Here is a 21,635-nt window from a genome sequence, read left to right on the forward strand (position 1 = left end):
CATGCCTGTAATACCGGCACTTTGGGAGGCTGAAGCAGGTGGATCGCTTGAGGCCAGGTGTTTGTTTTTTGTTGCTTGTTTGTTGTGTTTTTTTTTTTTTTTTTTTGGAGACAGAGTCTAGCTCTGTCACCAGGCTGGAGTGCAGTGGCAAGATCCCAGCTCACTGCATCGTCCGCCTCCCTAGTTCAAGAGATTCTCCTACCTTAGCCTCCCGAGTAGCTGGGATCACAGGCATGTGCCACCATGCCCAGCTAATTTTTGTATTTTTAGTAGAGACAGGGTTTCACCATGTTGGCCGGGATGGTCTCAATCTCTTGACCTCGTGATCCTCCCACCTCGGCCTCCCAAAGTGCTGGGATTACAGGCGTGAGTCACCACGCCCGGCTGAGGCCAGGAGTTTGAGACCAGCCTGGGCAACATGGCGAAACCCCATCTCTACTAAAAATACAAAAAAATAGCTGGATGTGATAGCACACATCTGTAATCCTAGCTACTCAGGAGGCTGAGGCAGGAGGATTGTTTGAGCCCAGGAGGTGGAGGTTGCAGTGACCCATGATTTTACCACTGCACTCCAACCTGGCTGACAAAACGAGACCTTGTCTCAAAAATAAATAAATAAACTTAAGGTTATAGACACACGCTCAAGTCTTTTTCTCCCCCCCCCCCAAAAAAAAGCAAGACTGAAACCAAACAAACAGAAAAACCCTAGCAAAAATCTTCTCTGGATTCTGTTTCCTTCTTCAACAAATCATTTACCTTTTCTTTTTGAAATAATTAAGCCAACTCTTACCAACTTTAAGTCCTTCTCTCCTGTTTGCTCTTCAATCTCCTGCAATATCATTGCTGTTTGAAACCAACCTGGGAAAGCTCTCTTATTAACACATCAAATAGCCTTTTCTGACTTTTCCACTTATATCCCTTTTTTAATTCAGTTAACTGACGTAGTCAAGTAAGACATCCTTGGGCTTTTTCCTTCTGTAGCATCTCTCATTTTTTTCTGATTCCATTTATTACCCTTCTATTTCAGTTTCCTTTGTTGCTCTGTGTGGTGAGTTGATAATGGCCCTCAGATAAATTCACATCCTAATCCGCAGAACCTGTGAATGTTACTTTCTATGGCAAAAGAAACTTTGCAGATGTGATTAAATTAACACTCTTCAGAGGGGGAGATTATTTTGGATTAACTAGTAGAGAAGTTGCAATCACAGTGGCCTTTATAAGGGGGCTGCAGCAGTCATCAGAGTTGGAGTAGGAGAGGGTAATATGACAGCATAGGCAGAAAGTGGAGTAGGTGGTTTGAAGTTGAAGGCGGGGCCACAAACTGAGGAATACAGGTGTAGCCACTAGAAGCTGGAAAGGGCAAAGACATGACTGTCTCTTCAGAACCTCCAGAAGGAACAGGCTTTTTCCATACCTTGACTTTAGCCCGTAATGCTCATTTTGGACTTCTGACCTACAGAACAGTAAGAGAATACATATTTATTTATTTATTTATTTATTTATTCTTTCTTTTTTTTTTTTTTTAGATGGAGTCTTGCTGTATCGCCCAGGCTGGAGTGCAGTGGTACAATCTTGGCTCACTGCAACCTCTGCCTCCCAGGTTCAAGTGATTCTCCTGCCTCAGCATCCTGAGTAGCTGGGATTACAGGCGTGCACCACCATGCCTGGCTAATTTTTGTAGTTTCAGTAGAGATGGGATTTCACCATGTTGGCCAGGTTGGTCTCAAACTCCTGACCTCAGATGATCCACCCGTTTTGGCCTCCCAAAATGCTGGGATTACAGGCATGCGCCACCGTGCCCAGCTGATACTTATTATTTTTAGCCACTTAATTTGTGTAATTTGTAATAGCAGCAGTAGGAAACTAACATACTGTACCTTTATCAGTTCTATCCTAAACCCTTGTTTTACCCCAAAGCTCCACATGGGACCCTCTTTTCTCCTTTCTCTACATTTTCTCGCTTGGAGATTTCACCTTCTCTCAAGGTTTCAACCATGACCAGTGATTCCCAGGGCTATCTTTTTTTTTTTTTTTTTTTTTTTTTTGAGAGGGAGTCTCGCTCTGTCGCCCAGGCTGGAGTGCAGTGGCCGGATCTCAGCTCACTGCAAGCTCCGCCTCCCGGGTTTACGCCATTCTCCTGCTTCAGCCTCCCGAGTAGCTGGGACTACAGGCGCCCGCCACCTCGCCCGGCTAGTTTTTTTGTATTTTTTTTTAGTAAAGACGGGGTTTCACCGTGTTCGCCAGGATGGTCTCGATCTCCTGACCTCGTGATCCGTCCGTCTCGGCCTCCCAAAGTGCTGGGATTACAGGCTTGAGCCACCGCGCCCGGCCTGCAGGGTTATCTTTCACAGTCTACAGACTCACAACTTCAACTCTCCACATTACATTCTTCTTTGGTGTCTTGCAAGCAACTCAAACTCATTATCCTCTAGGCTATGCAAAGGAGGAGTCACCAGGAAGCTGATGAAGCTTAAGGTCTCTTCACTTGCACAGGGCTTTTTTAAGATTCTGGGAGGGTCCTAGGAATTTGCATTTGTGATTTTAAAATTATTTTTCTTTTCTTTTTTTCTTTTTTGAGATGGAGTCCCACTCTGCCGCCCAGGCTGGAGTGCAGTTGCGCAATCTTGGCTCACTGCAACCTCCGCCTCCTGGGTTCAAGTGATTCTCTTGCCTTAGCCTCCCAAATAGCTGGGATTACAGGCATACACTACCATGCCCAGCTAATTGTTTTGTATTTTTGGTAGAGATGGGATTTTGCCATGTTGCCAGGCTGGTCTTGAACTCCTGACCTCAGGTGATCCACCTTCCTTGGCTTCCCAAAGTGTTGGAATTACAGGCATGAGCCATCGCACCTGGCCTTAAAATTATTTTTCATAGTAAAATTGCCCATGGTCATAAAGGCAGTAAGGTGCATTTTACTCCGTAATCCCAGAGACAAAACTAGCATTTGGGTATCCTGAAGTTTGTACCTGACATGCAGTAGGTTGTCAATAAATCCTAGTAATGTTATCTTCAGGTGCTGCATTTTGGTTAATAGCATTACAATCTTGCTTTACAAAAGCTAGTGACCTCACAGTAATCCTTGATGCTTCCCATATCCATTTCCTACATCCAAGCCAGAAAGTCCTATTGACTTTACCTTTCTCAATTTCCTTAATTTTGTTGTCACCATATCTTGTCACTTCAATCTTTGATTTTATCCAGGTTTTCATCATTTCTTGATGTATTCTAATAGTCATCTCTTTTGTTTCTGTGCTCCTCTACTTCATCCAGTGTAATCTGTTTGCTGCTGACAAATAGATCTTCCTAAAGCCAAAATGTATTCAGACCTCAGCAGCTTAGTGCTTTGCAGTGTGGAATCTATTTTCCAATATAATTGACAATTAAGTCTCTAGAGATTAGCAAACTAAAAAGCATGATAGTCATTGATTATTAGTGCTTCTATTCCAGGCATTATGTTTTGCCTAGAATGTACTTTCTCAATTTAAATTTTATTCCTTCAGATAGACTTCTCCTTGATGCCAGCAACCAAAACAGGCAGCCCCAATTATTGTCATGTCATCTGTGTTATACGCATCATTGCTTATATTTCAATCTCTACTTATCCTGGTTATGGTTTGTTTGTTAGTTTACTTGTTTATAATCTGCATCCCAACCGGAATGTAGCTCTGTGAAGAGAAGGACCTTTTTTTTTTTTTTTCCTTTTTCCAACTCTTATTCACTGATGTATCTCCAGGGCTTAGCACTGCACCTGGTAAAAAAGCAGAAGCTCACTGACTATTTGTTGAGTAAAAGCGCTAGGCTGGGATATTAAAAACTAACAAACCAATCCATAACACTATTATTATTACATTTATTTAACAAAAGAAGTGATATTATAATACCAAAAATAGGAAGATGATGATTGCACGGTAAAGAACATTAAAAAGGCCGGGCGCGGTGGCTCAAGCCTGTAATCCCAGCACTTTGGGAGGCCAAGACGGGTGGATCACGAGGTCAGGAAATCGAGACCATCCTGGCTAACACGGTGAAACCCCGTCTCTATTAAAAAGTACAAAAAACTAGCCGGGCGAGGTGGCGGGCGCCTGTAATCCCAGCTACTGGGAGGCTGAGGCAGGAGAATGGTGTAAACCCGGGAGGCGGAGCTTGCAGTAAGCTGAGACCTGGCCACTGCACTCCAGTCTGGGCGACAGAGCGAGACTCCGTCTCAAAAAAAAAAAAAAAAAGAACATTAAAAAAATAGAGTCAAATTAACTTTATTAAAAAATTCTGGTCAGGCACAGTGGCTCATGCCTGTGATCCCAGCACTTCGGGAGGCAAAAGCGAGCAGATCATTGGAGCTCAGGAGTTCGAGATCATCCTGGACAACACAGTGAGACCCCCCGTCTCTACTCAAAATACAAAAAAATAGCCAGGCATGGTGGTGCATGCCTGTGGTCCCATTTACTTGGGAGGCTGAGGCAAGAGGATTGCTTGAGCCTGGTGGGTGGAGGTTGCAGTGAGCCGAGATTGCATTCCATCCTGGGTGCTGGGTGGCAGAGCAAGATCCTGTCTCCAATAAATAAATAAATAATAAATAAAAATAAATAAATAAGAGAAAACAAAATTTCCACATTGTAGTTAATTTTGAGCTTCACCTTTGATGAAGACACTTCCTCATATCTAGCCCCATGGCTGTCATCAAGAAGAGCTTTTGAAAGTCCAGGACCAACAGAACCCTTTGCTCTTTCCTGAAAGTGTCACGTGCTAAAATAATTCTAGTAAGTGGCTGGTACAGAGTACACAGTAGGCCCATAATACGTGTTCACTGTTGCATTTATTTTACACATTTCTTTGCACTTGAGCACAAGCTTTGCCTCCCCACTTCTCTCCTCCAGCCTGCCTCAAAGTTTGATTTTCAGCTCAAATATCAGCCTCTACTAGGCTTTCCTGTGTATCCTCGGGTAATATGAGTCTATGACATGTTATTAATGCCCTTGGGTTTTTGTTTTTTTCAGAGACAGGGTCTAGCTCTGTTACCTTGTTGCCTAGGCTAGGGAGCAGTGGTGTGATCATAGTTCATTGCAGCCTTGAGCTCCTGGGCTCAACCGACTCTTTTGCCTCAGCCTCCTGATTAGGTAGGACTACAGGTGTGTGCCGCCTCACCCCCTACTTTTTTATTTTTATTTTTTTGTAGGGACAAGTCTTGCTGTGTTGCAAAGGCTGGTCTCCAACTCCTGGCCTCAAGCAATCCTCCTGCCTTGACCTTACAAATTGCTGAGATTACAGGTGTGAGCCACTGTGCTCCATACCCTTGTTTTTACACTTACTGTGGTTGAATTATTATTTGTATTTTAAAAATTTATTTCCCTAAATTGAGTGCTCCATTATAGAAGGAAGGTATTTTAGTATTAGGAGTTCTGTCAATATTTCAGGAGTGGACACCCCAAGCCACAGATTTAATCTGACTTTGTTTAGTCAAGAGATTTGACTAGTCTGAATTGGGGAATATGTAATAACAATAGCTATATGCCAGTTCTACTGTAAAGAGTATATGCCAATTCTGTTTTTTTTGAGACTCTGTCTTGCTCTGTCGCCCAGGCTGGAGTGCAGTGGCGTGATCTTGGCTCACTGCAACCTCCACCTCCTGGGTTCAAGTGATTCTCCTGCCTCAGTCTCCCATGTAGCTGGGATTACAGGTGCCTGCCACCACGCCTGGCTAATTTTTGTATTTTTAGTAAAGACAGGGTTTCACCATGTTGGCCAGGTTGGTCTCGTACTCCTGCCCTCATGATCTGCCCGCTTCGGCCTCCCAAAGTGCTGGGATTACAGGTGTGAGTCACCACACCTGACCAGTATATGCCAGTTCTACTGTAAACATTTTATATACTTAATCTCATATAACACTCTATTCTGTAAGACTAGATACTGTTTTACCCACATATTAGAGTTGAAGATAAAAATGACTCAAAGTTTAAATTTAATTTGAATGAAGTCAAATCAGTGGCAAAGATGAGTTTAGAAACCAGATCTTTCTGACTCTTGCTTAGACACTGTGATATAGTATTGTGTAGACCTGCGCTATCTTAGCCAGACAACAGCCACTAGCCACATGTGCCCGTTCAGCACTTGAAATGTGGCTACTTCCAACTGAGATAGGCCATAAATATAAAACACATGCTCAATTTTGAAGATTGCATATTTTAAAAAGAATGTAAAATATCTCTTATTTATTAATAGACAATTTTTCAATTTGATTACACATTGAAATGATAATGCTTAGAATATATTACATTAATAAAATGTATTATTAAAACTAATTTTACCTTTTTTAAACTTTTTTAATGCAGATACTAGACAATTTTAAATTACACACATGGCTTGCATTATATTTCTATTGGGCAGCAGTGGCGTAGATTGCTGCTTTTTAAACCGTGGGTTGGAACCCACTAGGGAATCTAAAATCAATATAGTCAGAGGTTTAACACATTTTAAAACTGGATAGATTAGAATAGAACAGAATGGACTAGAATAGAAAACTGAGAGTATCATATGTAGTAAGGTAGGTACTATTTGGTGAAACTCGTTTCAGTGGTTGGGCATGGTGGCTCCTACCTGTGATCTTAATACTTATGGAGGCAGAGGCAGGAAGATAGCTTGAGCCCAGGGTTTTGAGATCAGTCTGGGCAACATAGCAAGACCCCATCTCCACCAATTAAAAAAAAAACCAAAATTTATTTTATTTTATTTTATTGTTTTTTATTTATTTTTTTTTTGAGACGGATTCTCGCTGTGTCTCCCAGGCTGGAGTGCAGTGGCGTGATCTCGGCTCACTGCAAGCTCCGCCTCCCGGGTTCATGCCATTCTCCCGCCTCAGCCTCCCAAGTAGCTGAGACTACAGGCGCCCGCCACCACGCCCGGCTAGTTTTTTGTATTTTTAGTAGAGACGGGGTTTCACCATGTTAGCCAGGATAGTCTCGATCTCCTGACCTCGTGATCCACCCGCCTCGGCCTCCCAAAGTGCTGGGATTACAGGCTTGAGCCACCGCGCCCGGCCTCAAAATTTATTTTAATTATAGACATGTATTTGTAATAGCCACAATGTGAAATGTATTTCTAACCTTCTCTCCTTTCATAAAACACTATGTGAAATGTATTTCTTACTGTGAATCTCTGCCATGAAAGTTAGAAAATAACTGATATAGATAGCCATAGTCTGTTTTGTTCATGTATAGAGTCCTCTTCCATTAGAAAAATTTTTCAATTTTCTCAAAATTATTTATTTTCTTTTTCAGAGTCACTCTAGGGTTCTGGATGGAATATGTCCCCGTGGTTTTGCTGTCAATCCTTCAGCCTCCATCATAGTTTTCACAGACTGTCACCCATCATTTTTTTTACTTTGCTTCTTATGCAGCTGAAATTCCATGGTTCATCACTTTAATAGCTCCTTTGTACACAGTCCATTGCCTCTCTTGCTTTGACATATAGCCCTGGCAAAATACTAACTCCAGTTAAAGCCTCTCATCTACTCATGCACCTGCATGTCATTGGAGACTAACATAGCCTTGTTGCATGGTCTCCCTTGCTCTTCATATTCCTCTGCAATTCTACTACGTCTCCCTAGCCAGTGGCTGTCTAACATGCATCAGAACCACGTGTGTTTTATACACATTGCTGGACCTTACCTTGAGTTTCTGATTCAGTAGGCATATTGGCTATCTAGTACTGTATAACAAATTAACTGAAAACTTAGTACTTTACAGTGAACTTTAAAAAGAAAAATCTCACCATTTCTGAGGGTTAAGAATCTGGGAGAAACTCAACTTGGTGGCTGTGGCTTAGGATACCTGGTGAAGTAGCAGTGAAGATGTTGGCTGAAGCTGTAGTCATCAAAAGGCCTGGGGATGCACTCCAAGGCTCACAGGAATGGCTGTTGGCCAAAGGCTACAGTTCATTGCTATGTGGGCCTCTCTCTGTCAGCTGGTTTTGTATAGAACAAGTGATAAGAGAGAGAAACATACAGAGAGAAAGAGGTGTAAAGGCAGAGGCTTCAAGCTTTTAAACCTCTGTCTTACTCTATTGGTTACACAGACCAACCCTGGTACAACGCAGGACGGGACTACACAAGGGTATGAATACCAGGAGGCAGGGACCACTCGGGACCATCTTGGAGGCTGACCACCACAGTAGTCTAGGTGGGGACTGAGAACTTGCATTTTTAAGCAAGTTTTCAGGGGATGATGATGCAGTTGGTCTAGGGATCACACTTTGAGATTTACTAACCTAGTCCATTCACTCTCCTACTCTGAAGACTGATGGTTTCAAACTGCTATCCATTGAGACTTGGAAGCTTGAGTAATTTTAAGGGAATCAGTTTCCATATCCTCAATTTCTATATTATATATATATACACACACATATATGCACACACACATATATACACATATATATGTACACACACACACACACACACACATATACATATACACACATATCTTTCCTAAAACCTATCTGCTTTAGAATGTTCCTTTGCAAGAGGAATGAGAGTCCCCTTTTCCTCTTTATTTTTTCAAATTTTATGTTGTTTTTATTCATTGTGTACTGATAATAGTTAGCAAACTCAGTATAGAAGAATAGCCTTTTTTTAAACTTATGAGCCTTATGACCAGAAAATAATCTGATTTAAATACCAGTTATTTTTGAAGAGAATAATGGAATGATCAATAAAAGACAGTCAAACATAAAAATGTATAACATTATTTGTTTAGAGATAGGGTCTTATTCCTGTTGGCCAGGCTGGAGTGCAGTGGCATGATCATGGCTCACTGTAGCCTCGACTTCCCGTGCTCTGGTAATCCTCCTACCTCAGCCTCCCAAGTAGCTGGGACTATAGGCATGTGCTACTATGCCCAGCTAATTTTCTTGGTATTTTTTGTAGAGATGGAGTTTCGCTCTATTGCCCAGGTTAGTCTTGAACTCCTGAGCTCAAACAATCTGTCCACCTCAGCCTCCCAAAGTGCTGGGATTACAGGAATGAATCACTGTGCCTCGGCAAAAATATACTAAATTAAAATAAATTATTTGGTGAAGGTGAATAGAAATACCATTTCAAGTAGAAAAAGGAATAATGTAAATTATTCTGTTGATGAGTCTTGTAAAATGAATGATTCTGGGTGTCAGATTATTATGCTATTTTGATTTGCTAGGAAATAAAATATCTAAAATGTGAACAGGTAAAAGAATGATCTTTTTTTTTTTAACCTTTTTTTTTTTTTTAAACAGAGTCTTGGTCTGTCACCCAGGCTGGAGTGCAGTGGTGTGACCTCGGCTCACTGCAACTCTGCCTCCTGGGTTCAAGGGATTCTCTTGCCTCAGCCTCCCAAGTAGCTGGGATTACAGGCGTGCACTACCACACCCAGCTAGTTTTTTCTTGTTTTTTTTTTTGGTAGAGATGGGGTTTCACCATGTTGTCCAGGCTGGTCTCAAACTTCTGACCTCAAGTAAGCTGCCCACCTCGGCTTCCCAAAGTGCTGGGATTACAGGCATGAGCCACTGTGCCCGGCTGATCACATGGTTTTGTAATATATTGGAACATTGTCTAACAGACTTACACATGAATTATCTAATTTTCTGGGGATACATACTTTTTTTAACTTACTATTTCCTATTGAACAGATATATATATATATAAAAAAATATATATATTATACATAAATATATAAAAATATATACTATATAAATATTATATGTAAATATATACTATATATAATTATATAAAAATATATTATATAAATATATACATGAAATATATATTATATATAAATATTATATATAAAATATATATTGTATATATAGATATAAATATACACACACACACAAAATTTTTTTTTTTCTTTGATATGAAGTTTCACTCTTGTTGCTGGGGCTGGAGTGCAATGGCACGATCTCAGCTCACAGCAACCTCCGCCTCCTGGGTTCAAGTGATTCTCCTGCCTCAGCCTCCTGAGTAGTTGGGATTACAGGCATGTGCCACCACGCCCAGCTAATTTTGTATTTTTAGTAGAGACAGGTTTCTCCATGTTGGTCAGGCTGGTCTTGAACTCCTGACCTCAGGTGACCCACCTGTCTCGGCCTCCCAAAGTGCTGGGATTACAGATGTGAGCCACCGCACCCGGCCAAAATAGTTCATAATTTTAAAAATTTACCAATTCTCTAAGGGTAGATGCAGAATTTTAAAAGACTAATAGCACTATAAATATTCTTGTCCAATACAATTTTGTCCAGTAGATATGTGAATGATTTCTGTCCTATAGAAAAAATAATTCAAAGGTTGCATTTGTATTGCCCAAAACCCATTTTATATCTAATTTAGCAGTTTTATTTCATCACACTTCTTTCAAGAGCTATGTACATGGTCTCTCCTATCACCCTTTGGGTTTGCTTTACCACCTTGCTAATTCCTTCATTAATGGTTTCCTCTTTAAATACATCTTTGGCACCTGATCACTTTATATTTGTATGAGCCATATTTTTAATTTTTGTAAAGTAGACTTTGTCAAATTCCAACGACTACCCTTTTAAAAGTCTTATTTAAAATATCTGTATTTACAATGTACCAGACATTACATCCTTAACAACTTTAAAAAGTCAAATTGAAACATTTTAAATGTCAATTTAAAAATGTGGGCCGGGCGCGGTGACTCAAGCCTGTAATCCCAGCACTTTGGGAGGCCGAGATGGGCGGATCACGAGGTCAGGAGATCGAGACCATCCTGGCTAACACGGTGAAACCCCGTCTCTACTAAAAATACAAAAAACTAGCCGGGCGAAGTGGTGGGCGCCTGTAGTCCCAGCTACTCGGGAGGCTGAGACAGGAGAATGGCGTGAACCCGGGAGGCGGAGCTTGCGGTGAGCTGAGATCTGGCCACTGCACTCCAGCCTGGGCGACAGAGCGAGACTCCGTCTCAAAAAAAAAAAAAAAAAAAAATGTGTAGGCTGGGCATGGTGGCTGATGCCTGTAATCCCAGCACTTTGGGAGGCCAAGGCAGGCAATCACTGGAGATCCTTTGGGAGGCTGAGGCAGGTGGATCACTCGGGCAGGCTAGGAGTTCGAGAGTAGCCTGTCCAACATGGCAAAACCCTGTCTCTACAAAAAATATAAAAAATTAGCCGGACATGGTGGTGCATGCCTGTAGTCCCAGCTACTCGGGAGGCTGAGACACGAGAATTGCTTGATCCCGGCAGGCGGAGGTTTCAGTGAGCTAAGATCATGCCACAGCACTGCAGCCTGTGTGACAGAGCAAGACCTTATCTCAAAAAAAAAAAAAAAAAAAAAAGTGCAAAGACATAGACATAATTTTAAAAATTTATCGTAGAGTGTATTTTAGGAAAAAAATTAAAAAGTCCTGGGTGATTATTTCACTACTTCTTACGTCTTAAGCTCTTAACACCTTCTTCCCTTCCTCTTAAATCATTCTCAGTTTTGACTTTGCTTCTTTACTATGTCACTAATTAAAATGGGAGCACTCACAGAGAAAATCTGCCACATCTCTTCGCCATCCACTTCAGTCTGTGTAGACTGTACTTTTCTGATGCTCCTAGCCTGTTGCTACGCTCCTGCCTGTCAGTCTGGTGCTGTTTATTATTGTGTTCACACAATGATGGTCTTCCAAATCTAAAGTCAACACTTTCCGTGTTTGTCTACTGTACCTTTTATAAATACCTATAATTTTCATTTACATAACAATCCTCATTTATTAACATAACATTTATTAACGTAACACTAACATCTTCATAATATTAACATTTTTTAGAGATGGCAAATAAAAGGTCATGAGTTGAAAGAATCAGGAGTGTATGTGTGTTTGTGTATATTTGTGTATATATGTGTGAAAACGAGATTTTGCTAGGGAAAGAGCAAATGACAGAAAATATTTATTCATTCCTTTTTTTTGGAGACGGAGTCTCTCTCTGTCACCCAGGCTGGAGTGCAGTGGAGCGATCTCCACTCACTGCAAGCTCCACCTCCCGGGTTCAGGCCATTCTCCTGCCTCAGCCTCCTGAGTAGCTGGGACTACAGGCGCCCGCCACCACGCCTGGCTAATTTTTGTATTTTTAGTAGAGACAGGGTTTCATCGTGTTAGCCAGGATGGTCTCCATCTCCTGACCTCGTGATCTGCCCGTCTCAGCCTCCCAAAGTGCTGGGATTACAGGCGTGAGCCACCGTGCCTGGCCTCATTTCTTAATATTATTTTATTTTTTTTTATTTTTTAATTTTTTAAGTTAATTATTTGTTTGTTTGTTTGTTTGTTTTATGAGACAGTGTCTCACTCTGTCTCCCAGGCTGAAGTGCAGTGGCATGATCTTAGCTCCCTGCAACCTGATCCTCCCGCCTCAGCCTCCCAAGTAGCTGGGACTACAGGCACACGCCTGGCTAATTTTTGTATTTTTTTTTGGTAGAGATGGGGTTTCGCCAGGTTGTCCAGGAGGGTCTCCATCTCCTGAGCTCAAGCAATCCACCTGCCTCCACCTCCCAACGTGTTGGGATTACAGGCCTAAGACACCTTAACAGGCCAATATTTATTCATTTCCAAAGATTGGGACAGAGATATAGAAATCAAATGTTATTTCGATCTCACTCTTTCTACTAAATGTTTATATTCTAATTATAAAAGGTAATTGAAAGGAAAATTGGCATAAAGAAATAAATAAATTTTCCCATCACCCTTTGTACCCCGACCCCATTCTGCCCTCAGGTCCATCAGACTGTGAAATTCCCTGGCCAGGTACCTTGTCTTATTACTCTTGCTCTATCACCCAGGCTGGAATCTTGCTCTGCCACCCAGGCTGCGGTGCAGTGGTGTGATCTCAGCTCACTCCTGGGTTCAAGCAAGTCTCCTGTCTCAGCTTCCCGAGTAGCTGGGATTACAAGCCCACACCACCACGCCCAGCTAATTTTTGTTTTAGTAGAGACAAGGTTTCACCATGTTGGCCAGGGTGGTCTCGAACTCCTGACCTCAGGTGATCCACCTGCCTGGGCTTCCCACAGTGCTGGGATTACAGGTGTGAGCCACCGTGCCCAGCCTACTGTTGGTGTCTACCCAGTTTCTGTGCCAGACACACAGTTGTTGTTCAGAAAATATTTGCTAAATGAATAGATATATTAAATTATTTCAATCACTTTTTTTACATTGTCTTGTAAAGTGAGGAAATTTGTGTTTTTAAAATTTATTCAACACATTTATTATATTTTTACTATATTTTAGCCATTCGGATAGATCCTGTGGTTGGATTCAATGGTGAACAAAGACAAACATGGTTTAGTAAATGATCTACATATTCAGGGCTCATAAATTCCAAGATACAGGCTAGATGAATTATTTTATGCTGTAACTCAATAGATGTGATGAAAACTCACAGCTGGAAAGAAGTTTAGGTATAATCTAATCTAATGGCCTTATTTCATAGATGAAGTAACTGAGGTCAAGAAAGTTTAAGTGATTTGCTCTCATATCATACAATTGCAGCTCATATCATAGCTGTGAACTCCCTTCCATGGCTTTATCCATTAACATTCTTCTTGTTGCCAAGCATTCGAATATGTAGGCAAGCTTTTTGTTGTTAATAAATGGATTCTTGTGAATTGTGAATTGTTTGCATCTGAATTTAATACAACCTTTAACTTTCAGGTTCACGTGGTCATCTGCTCTTTGCAAATTGTCATTTATAGAGTATTTATGATAATATCTTCATTTGGGAAATTAGATGAGCTGTTTTCCTTGGAAGTGCTTCAGAAATGCTGATTCATTTCAAAAAGAAACACTTGATTAATCTGTTGCAGCAGCAGTGGGCAAACTATAGACCACAGGCCAAATCTGGCCTGATATTTATTTTTGTACGATTCTAGAGCTAAGAATGATTCTTATGTTTTTGAATAGTTAAAAACGAAAAGAAGAATAGTATATTCTGACATGTGAAAATAGTATGAAGTGCAAATTTTTGCATCCATTATTACAGTTTTATCAGAACGCAGCCATGTGCATCTGTTTAAGTGTTGTCTATGGCTACCTTCTGAGTACAATAGTAAAGTGAAATAGTTGCAGCAGAAACTATATGGCACTCAAAGCTTCAAATATTTATCCTGGTGGGTGCACTGGCTCACGCCTATAATCCCAGCACTTTGGGAGGCTGAGGCGGGCAGATCACTGAGGCCGGAATTTGAGACCAGCCTGGCCAACATGGCAAAACCCTGTCTCTACTAAGAATACAAAAATTAGCTGAGTGTGGTGGTACATGCCTGTGGTCCCAGCTACTCGGGAGGCTGAGGCGGGAGAATTGCTTGAACCCATGAGGTGGAGGTTGTAGTTAGCCAAGATGACACCACTGCACTCCAGCCTGGGCAACAGAGCCAGACTCTGTCTCAAAAAAAAAAAAAAAAAAAAAAAAAAAAAAAAAGGATAGCCAGGCGCTGCGGCTTCACGCCTCTAATCCTAGCACTTTGGGAGGCTGAGGTGGGCAGATCACCTGAGGTCTGAAGTTTGAGACCAGCCTGACCAACACGGAGAAACCCCGTCTCTACTAAAAATACAAAATTAGCCAGGTGTGGTGGCGCATGCCTGTAATCCCAGCTACTCAGGAGGCTGAGTCAGGAGAATTGCTTGAACCCAGGAGGTGGAGGTTGTGTGAGCCGAGATCGCACCATTGCACTCCAGCCTGGGCAACAAGAGCAAAATTTGGCCTCAAAAAAATATATATATATATACACACATATATATGTGTGTGTGTGTGTGTGTATGTGTGTGTATGTGTATATATAGCCCTTTACCAAAAAAATTTACTCACCCCTGCATTACAGCAACAAATACCATACTATATTTCCCTCTCACTCCCAGGGCTTAAGAGACATTTAAACAGATATCTAATAGGAACCAGTGATTTCAATATCTTTGAGGAGTAATCTAAAGGTTTATCCCTAAATTGCAAGTAACCCAAAATTAGTCTAGATTTATTTTTACTTTCTCTTCTTCCTTAAGACTGTGCGTAATATCTGTGTATTCTTTTCCTTGAAAAGTTAAAGCTTACAAGCAATGTTTACATCTATCTGTCAGACATAAAAAGCTTTCTGCAGCATACCAACAGAAGGTATGCATTGAAGTAATTTGTAAAGAGACCGCAAAGAACAGACTTGCTGCGGGATGTGACTGTTTGTCTGCAATGGACATGTTTCTTTGTGGTTACCGTGTCTCCAGCTTCTTACACTCAATGCCTAGGAAGTTAAAACTGAATATTTCACATGGGTTTAAAAGCTTAAGCTTCTTTGAGAAGGGAGTTCTGGGGTGATAATAGAAACAACCAGATACAGTTTCTTCTTAGACTTACGGAGACTTCTTCAGTTACTAACACACATTGAACAACAACTTCACCTTGGAAACTTCACCAATAAAGTTTACTAACAGTCCAAATACTGAAAATGAATATACATATGGAAATGTTTACCCTCATTGGATGTTAAATAAAAGCAACCTAAAACAGTGATGAGATACCAGTTTTTATGTATTGAATTACAAAGAATACACGATTACTCTTTCTTTTTTAAGACAGGATTTCACCATGTTGCCCAGACTGGCCTCTAATTCCTGGGCTCAAGTGATCCTCCTGCCTTGGCCTCCCAAAGTGGGGATTATGGGTGTGAGCTACCACACCTGGCCAAAGATTACACTTTCTGATATTGGCTGTTATATAGTGACATCATGAATGTTGATATTCTTTTCTGAGACAAAGTTTACTTTTTGATACTCAAATGATTTCCAAAAAAGATGTAAAATGCCATTCAAAGTAATTCACTTGAACACTGAAAGTTTTGGTACAATACAATAAACAAATACTAGGCAGGTGCAGTGGTGCACACCTGTAGTCCTAGTCTCTCAGGAGGGCCAGGTGGAAGGATTGCTTGAACCCAGGAGGTTGAGGTCAGCCTGGGCAACATAGTGAAATTACATCTCTAAAAAAAAAAAAAAAAAAGAAACAAAAAACAAAACAAAACAAAGCAAAAAAAAAAAAACAGTAGATGGAAATGCATAGTCTAACTTAAATCCCATTTTGGATATGCTGTTGTTTAAACAAAACACAAATCTACCATGCCACTCGTCTGCTTAAAATTCTTTGAAGGTTTCTAGTAACCTGCTGAGTAAATCCAGTTTCTCTATAGAGGGATTTAAAGTCTCTGTCATATTGTCCTGGACCTCTTCCCTCTTATTTCTTTTTTTTTTTTTTTTTTTTTTGAGACGGAGTCTCGCTCTGTCACCCAGGCTGGAGTACAGTGGCCAGATCTCAGCTCACTGCAAGCTCCGCCTCCCGGGTTGACGCCATTCTCCTGCCTCAGCCTCCCGAGTAGCTGGGACTACAAGCGCCCGCCACCACGCCCGGCTAATTTTTTGTATTTTTAGTAGAGACGGGGTTTCACCGTGTTAGCCCGGATGGTCTTGATCTCCTGACCTCGTGATCCGCCCATCTCGGCCTCCCAAAGTGCTGGGATTACAGGCTTGAGCCACCGCGCCCGGCCTCCCCTCTTATTTCTTGCCATTCTACCTGCACAATAAATTCTCTTCCCTCTTATCTGTGTAAACTCATCACTGCAGCAATTGTCCCCCCAATCACTTCTGCATTTTTCTTTAAAGTGTTTCCTGGATCATTTGCAAATGCTGTACTTTCTCCTATCTTAAAAACAGACTCTCTCTGGATAGTCTCCAGCTATCATCCTATTTCTCACCTTTAAAAACAAAATTAATCTTTTGAAAGAGTTGCCTATACGTTTTGATGATTTGTCTCCAATTTTACCCCTCTCATTTTTTCTTTAGCTCACTCATTTTTTATTGTTTATTATAGAAAAATTTAAGCATAAGCAAACAAAGAGAGACAATTGTAAAATGAATACTCCAACACCCATCAATTAGCCTCTACCAGCTTATTTCAAAGCCAATCACAGATATGTGAACACATTTAAACAAAATTTGACTCATCACCCACCAAACTGTTCTTGTCGAAGTTAAAAATGACCTTCATATAATTTACTTGGTGGAGTAAAATGCACACATATGTAGCGTTCTGTAAAGCAATTATTTGGATTGAAAATATACACATTTATTAAAAAATAGAAAACACAGAAATTCTGTCACTTAGAGATAATAGCTGTCAACACTTTAGTATATTTTATTCAGATTTTGTAATGCAAATTCACATGTATTTAAAAGATAAGATTATACTGTTTATATCTTTAAAAAAATTTTTTTTGAGACGGAGTCTTGTTCTATCATCCAGGCTGAAGTGCAGTGGCACAGTCTTGGCTCACTGCAACCTCTGCCTCCTGGGTTCAAGTGAGTCTCCTGCCTCATCCTCCCGAGTAGCTGGGACTACAGGCACCTGCTACTGCGCCCAGCTAATTGTTGTACTTTTAGTAGAGACAGGGTTTCACCATGTTGGTCAGGCTGGTCTCTAACTCCTGACCTCAGGTGATCTGCCCACCTCAGCCTCCCAAAGTGCTAGAATTACAAGCGTGAGTCACCACACTGGGCCTTGTTTATACCTATTAAAAATCTTTTATTTAATGAATTATAAATGTACCTCCTTTTTTTTTTTTTTTGAGACAGAATGTTGCTCTGTTGCCCAAGCTGGAGTGCAGTGGCACCAACAGTGCTCACTGCAGCCTCGACCTCCTGGGCTGAAGTAACCTTCCTGCCTTAGTCTCCCAAGTAGGTGGATCCACAGATGTACACTACCCCACCTGGCTAATTTTTAATATTTTTTGTAGAGACACGAGTCTCCCTATTTTGCTCAGGCTGTTCTCAAACTCCTGGGTTGACTCAAGAGATCCTCCCACCTTGGCCTCCCAAAGTGCTGGGATTATAGGCGTGAGCCACTGCATCCAGCATTAAATGTATCTTTTATCTAAATAGGCATTTTGTAGAGCTGTTTAGCATTCCATCACTTTCATGTTGCAAATAATCTTCTCTATTTGCACATTTTGTGTTTCCAATTTTAACTTTCATAAATATTACATGCATACAAACCTTTTAAAGATCCGTATGCACGTGTGATGTATTTCTTCAGGATAAATTTCTGTAATAGAAGTGGAATTTTGAGTAATGCCTATTTTTAAAGCTATAAAGCAGTATTTTTTCCACAGCTATAAGTATTTAATCCACAGCATACTAGCCAGCTGGCAAAAGAAGCGTTCTTACTGGTAACAGTTGGTCATGGGGAAAATAAAAAAAACAGATGTGAAAATGGCATGATTCTTCAAATGTCGTGCCATTTACCGAGAAGACTCTGTGGGCCTGGGTGATGAGCCTGAGTTAGAGGTTTTCTCTAAGCCCATACAAGTCTGACAGAGTTGAAGTTTCATTTATAAGCAGCCTTAGATCTTCCATCTAATAACGGTGGGTCATGGAACCTAACTGGCTCTTTGCTCAATACGTATACTCGACTTTGATGGAAATGGATTATCAGAAACAAAAACTGAGAACTCTTATAGAACGAGCTGGTTTAGGAATAAAATCTTCAGTCCAATTTTTCAAATTAATCTCATTAGCCATAATTATTTTATTCATAGGGTCTATATTTAAGACCCTTTATATATAGTCTAGCTCAGAAAATGGCTAAAGAAGACTTGAGAAAATATTAACAGTACCTTCTAATAAAAGCCCTAGTCTCTAATATGATAAAGATCTAGAAAGGAAGACCATACCTCCTATGTACCCACAAAACGTAAAAAACAAAAACAAAAACCAAAAACAAAGAACAAATAAAGAAAGGAAGAGTGAAGAGCAAAGGATTTGTCACCAGAAAACACTCCCCAAAGAACCTGTGGTGTAGGTAACCAATTCCCTGTGGATGCCATCTAAGGAATTTTCTTTGTAGGCAGAAACAAACAAAACCCCCAAAACAATTTTACTTATGTGAAGAAAGCTGGATCTCATTCAAAAGCTCCAAGACCAGCATGCTTTATGTGTAAAAAGTGCTTGAAGAAAGACATACACTTCTATTTTTGAGGAAATAAACAGTCATTGTGGAGACTGGAGACTGTTCATTCCTCTCACAAACTCTCAAATAACCCTTAATTCTGAACTTGTGGAAAGGGGCCTCAGCATAGCCTCTATCTTTGGTTCTCTACCCAATATTTTCTTTTTCTTTTCTTTCTTTTTTTTCTTTTCTTTTCTTTTCTTTTTTTTTTTTTTTTTTTTTTTTTTGAGTTTATCGCTCTTGTTGCCCAGACTGGAGTGCAATGGCTCAATCTCGACTCACCGCAACCTCCGCCTCCCAGGTTCATGCGATTCTCCTGCCTCTCCCTCCCTAGTAGCTGGGATTACAGGCATGTGCCACCACGCCCGGCTAATTTTGTATTTTTAGTAGAGTCAGGGTTTCTCCATGTTGGTCAGGCTGGTCTCAAACTCCTGACCTCAAGTGATCTGCCCTCCTCGGTCTCCCAAAGTGTTGGAATTACAGGTGTGAGCCACAGTGCCCAGCTCCTCTACCCAATATTTTCAAGATGTAGAGAGGAGCCTAATAAATGAAATTTTGTCCAAAATGTACATAACCATTTTTATCAGCTTTTAGAGAATGCTCTGGAAGTGGAGAAAGCCAAATTATGCTTGACATTGATTAGCATAGTTTGAATGATAATAGAAACTTAAAAACAAATCAGTTAACAGTAAGTGTGCCTTTTAGTTCTATCAATTTTAATGCCCAAGTAACATTTTAAAATGAGACAGGCTATTTGTTTATTATTAAATTTTATCATAAGGGAGGTAAGAACTGATGGGTCTGGATTCTGTGTCACAAAATTGCTTTGAATTAATTTCTTTAATTCAGGATATAATGTAAGTTTCAATTCCTTGGGATTAGAGAATTCTGAGTTCAGGCTGTGGTTTAGATAAGAGGCTCAGTGAAGTCTGGAATGTTCAGTTTCACATGAGCTGAAAAATTAGTCTGATAGCCTAGAAAATACTTTTTGGGGAGAGCGATGAGGTGTTTTCTAAAGTAGATATTATCAGGTCCCATCAGCCTTAAAATTTTCCAAACTTCATCGTTAGATGAGAAGGTCAATGGCTGTGATGATAAATGGAAAGTCAACGTTGATCTGTCATCTTATCATTAAAATTTTCTCAGGGGTTTAATGAGACCTAAGTCATAACTTTTCACAGAGTTATAGGGCTATAAAATACTTTAGAGTTATTTATTCTTGTCTTCCACCCAGTGGAATAAATTATTTTATAATATCCTAGAGAGATGATCATTCTCAACCCTTCCAATTATAAATCAATTAATGTTTAACATTTTTTAGTTATGAGGAAGACCATTTGGAGTGACTTACATTTTTACATTAAAAAAATTTTTAATAAAATTATTATATATTTTTTTGACGGGGGGACAGAGTCTCACTCTGTCACCAAGGCTGGAGTGCAGTGGCGTGATCTTGGCTCACTGCAAGCTCCACCTCCCAGGTTCACAATAAAATTATTTTCTAAGATAATAAATCATATCTTTCTGAAATATCTAGCCATTGTTTCTAGTTCTGAACTCTGTAATATTTTATAATGAATCTATAATAGTTCCTTTTTTTTTTTTTTAATTTTACCTACCTTTTCCCTGCAGTATCTATTTATTTATTTTTACAGACAGGGCCTTTCTCTGTTGCCCTGGCTAGAGTGCTGCAGCACCATCATAGCTCACTGTGACCTCAAACTGGCAGACTCAAAGAATTCTTCTGCCTCAGCCTCCTGAGTAGCTGGGACTACAGGTGCATGCCACCATCCTCAGCTAATTATTTAAAGAATTTTTTTTTTTTTTTGTAGAGATACGGGTCTCACTATATTGCCCAGGTTGGTTTCCAATACCTGACCTCAAGTGATCCTCCTGGGGTCAGCCTCTCAAAGCACTGGAATTATAGGTGTCAGTCACTGTGCTTGTCCCCTGTTAGTCTTTTAAAATAATATTTTAAGAAACATACCCCTCTTTCTTTGCCTGCCCGCCCTTCCTTCCTTCCTTCCTTCCTTCCTTCCTTCCTTCCTTCCTTCCTTCCTTCCTTCCTTCCTTCCTTTCTTCCTTCCTTCCTTCTTTCCTTCCTCCTTCCTTCTCTCTCTCTCTTTCTTTCTTTTTCTCTTTCTTTCTTTCTTCTTTCTTCTTTCTTTCTTTTCTTTCTTTTTCTTTCTTTTCTTTCTTTTTCTTTCCTTCTTTCTTTCTTTCTTTCTTTCTTTCTTTCTTTCTTTCTTTCTTTCTTTCTTTCTCTTTCTTTCCTTCCTTCCTTTCTTTCTTTCTCTTTCTTTCTTTCTTTCTTTCTTTCTTTCTTTCTTTCTTTCTTTCTTTCTTTCTTTCTTTCTTTCTTTCTTTCTTTCTTTCTCTCTCTCTCTCTCCCTCTTTCCCTCCCTTCCTCTCTTCCTTACTCCTTCCTTCTTTCTTTCCCTCCCTTCCTTCCTTCCTTCCTTCCTTCCTTCCTTCCTTCCTTCCTTCCTTCCTTCCTTCCTTCCTTCCTTCCTTCCTCTTCCTCTCTTTCTCTCTTTCTTTTTCTTTCCTTCATTTGTTCTTTCTGACAATAACTTGCTTTGTCATCCAGGCTGGAGTGCAGTGCTATATTCACCACTCACTACAGCCTTGACCTTCCA

At 40.4% G+C, this 21,635-nt stretch overlaps 1 long non-coding RNA gene across 1 annotated transcript; it reads right to left on the bottom strand.

The window, feature by feature from the left end:
• Positions 1-746: 746 nt before the first annotated feature.
• On the bottom strand, positions 747-20,687 carry LOC139362152 (uncharacterized). Its single transcript, XR_011620495.1, has 4 exons — positions 20,616-20,687; positions 18,045-18,093; positions 7,768-7,959; positions 747-1,453 (listed from the first exon to the last, which is right to left on the bottom strand). It is a non-coding gene; the product is annotated as an uncharacterized lncRNA (long non-coding RNA).
• Between the last annotated feature and the right edge of the window lie 948 nt (positions 20,688-21,635).

The sequence above is a fragment of the Macaca nemestrina genome, chromosome 3 (genome assembly GCF_043159975.1).
Source record: "Macaca nemestrina isolate mMacNem1 chromosome 3, mMacNem.hap1, whole genome shotgun sequence".
Taxonomy (NCBI): Eukaryota; Metazoa; Chordata; class Mammalia; order Primates; family Cercopithecidae; genus Macaca; species Macaca nemestrina.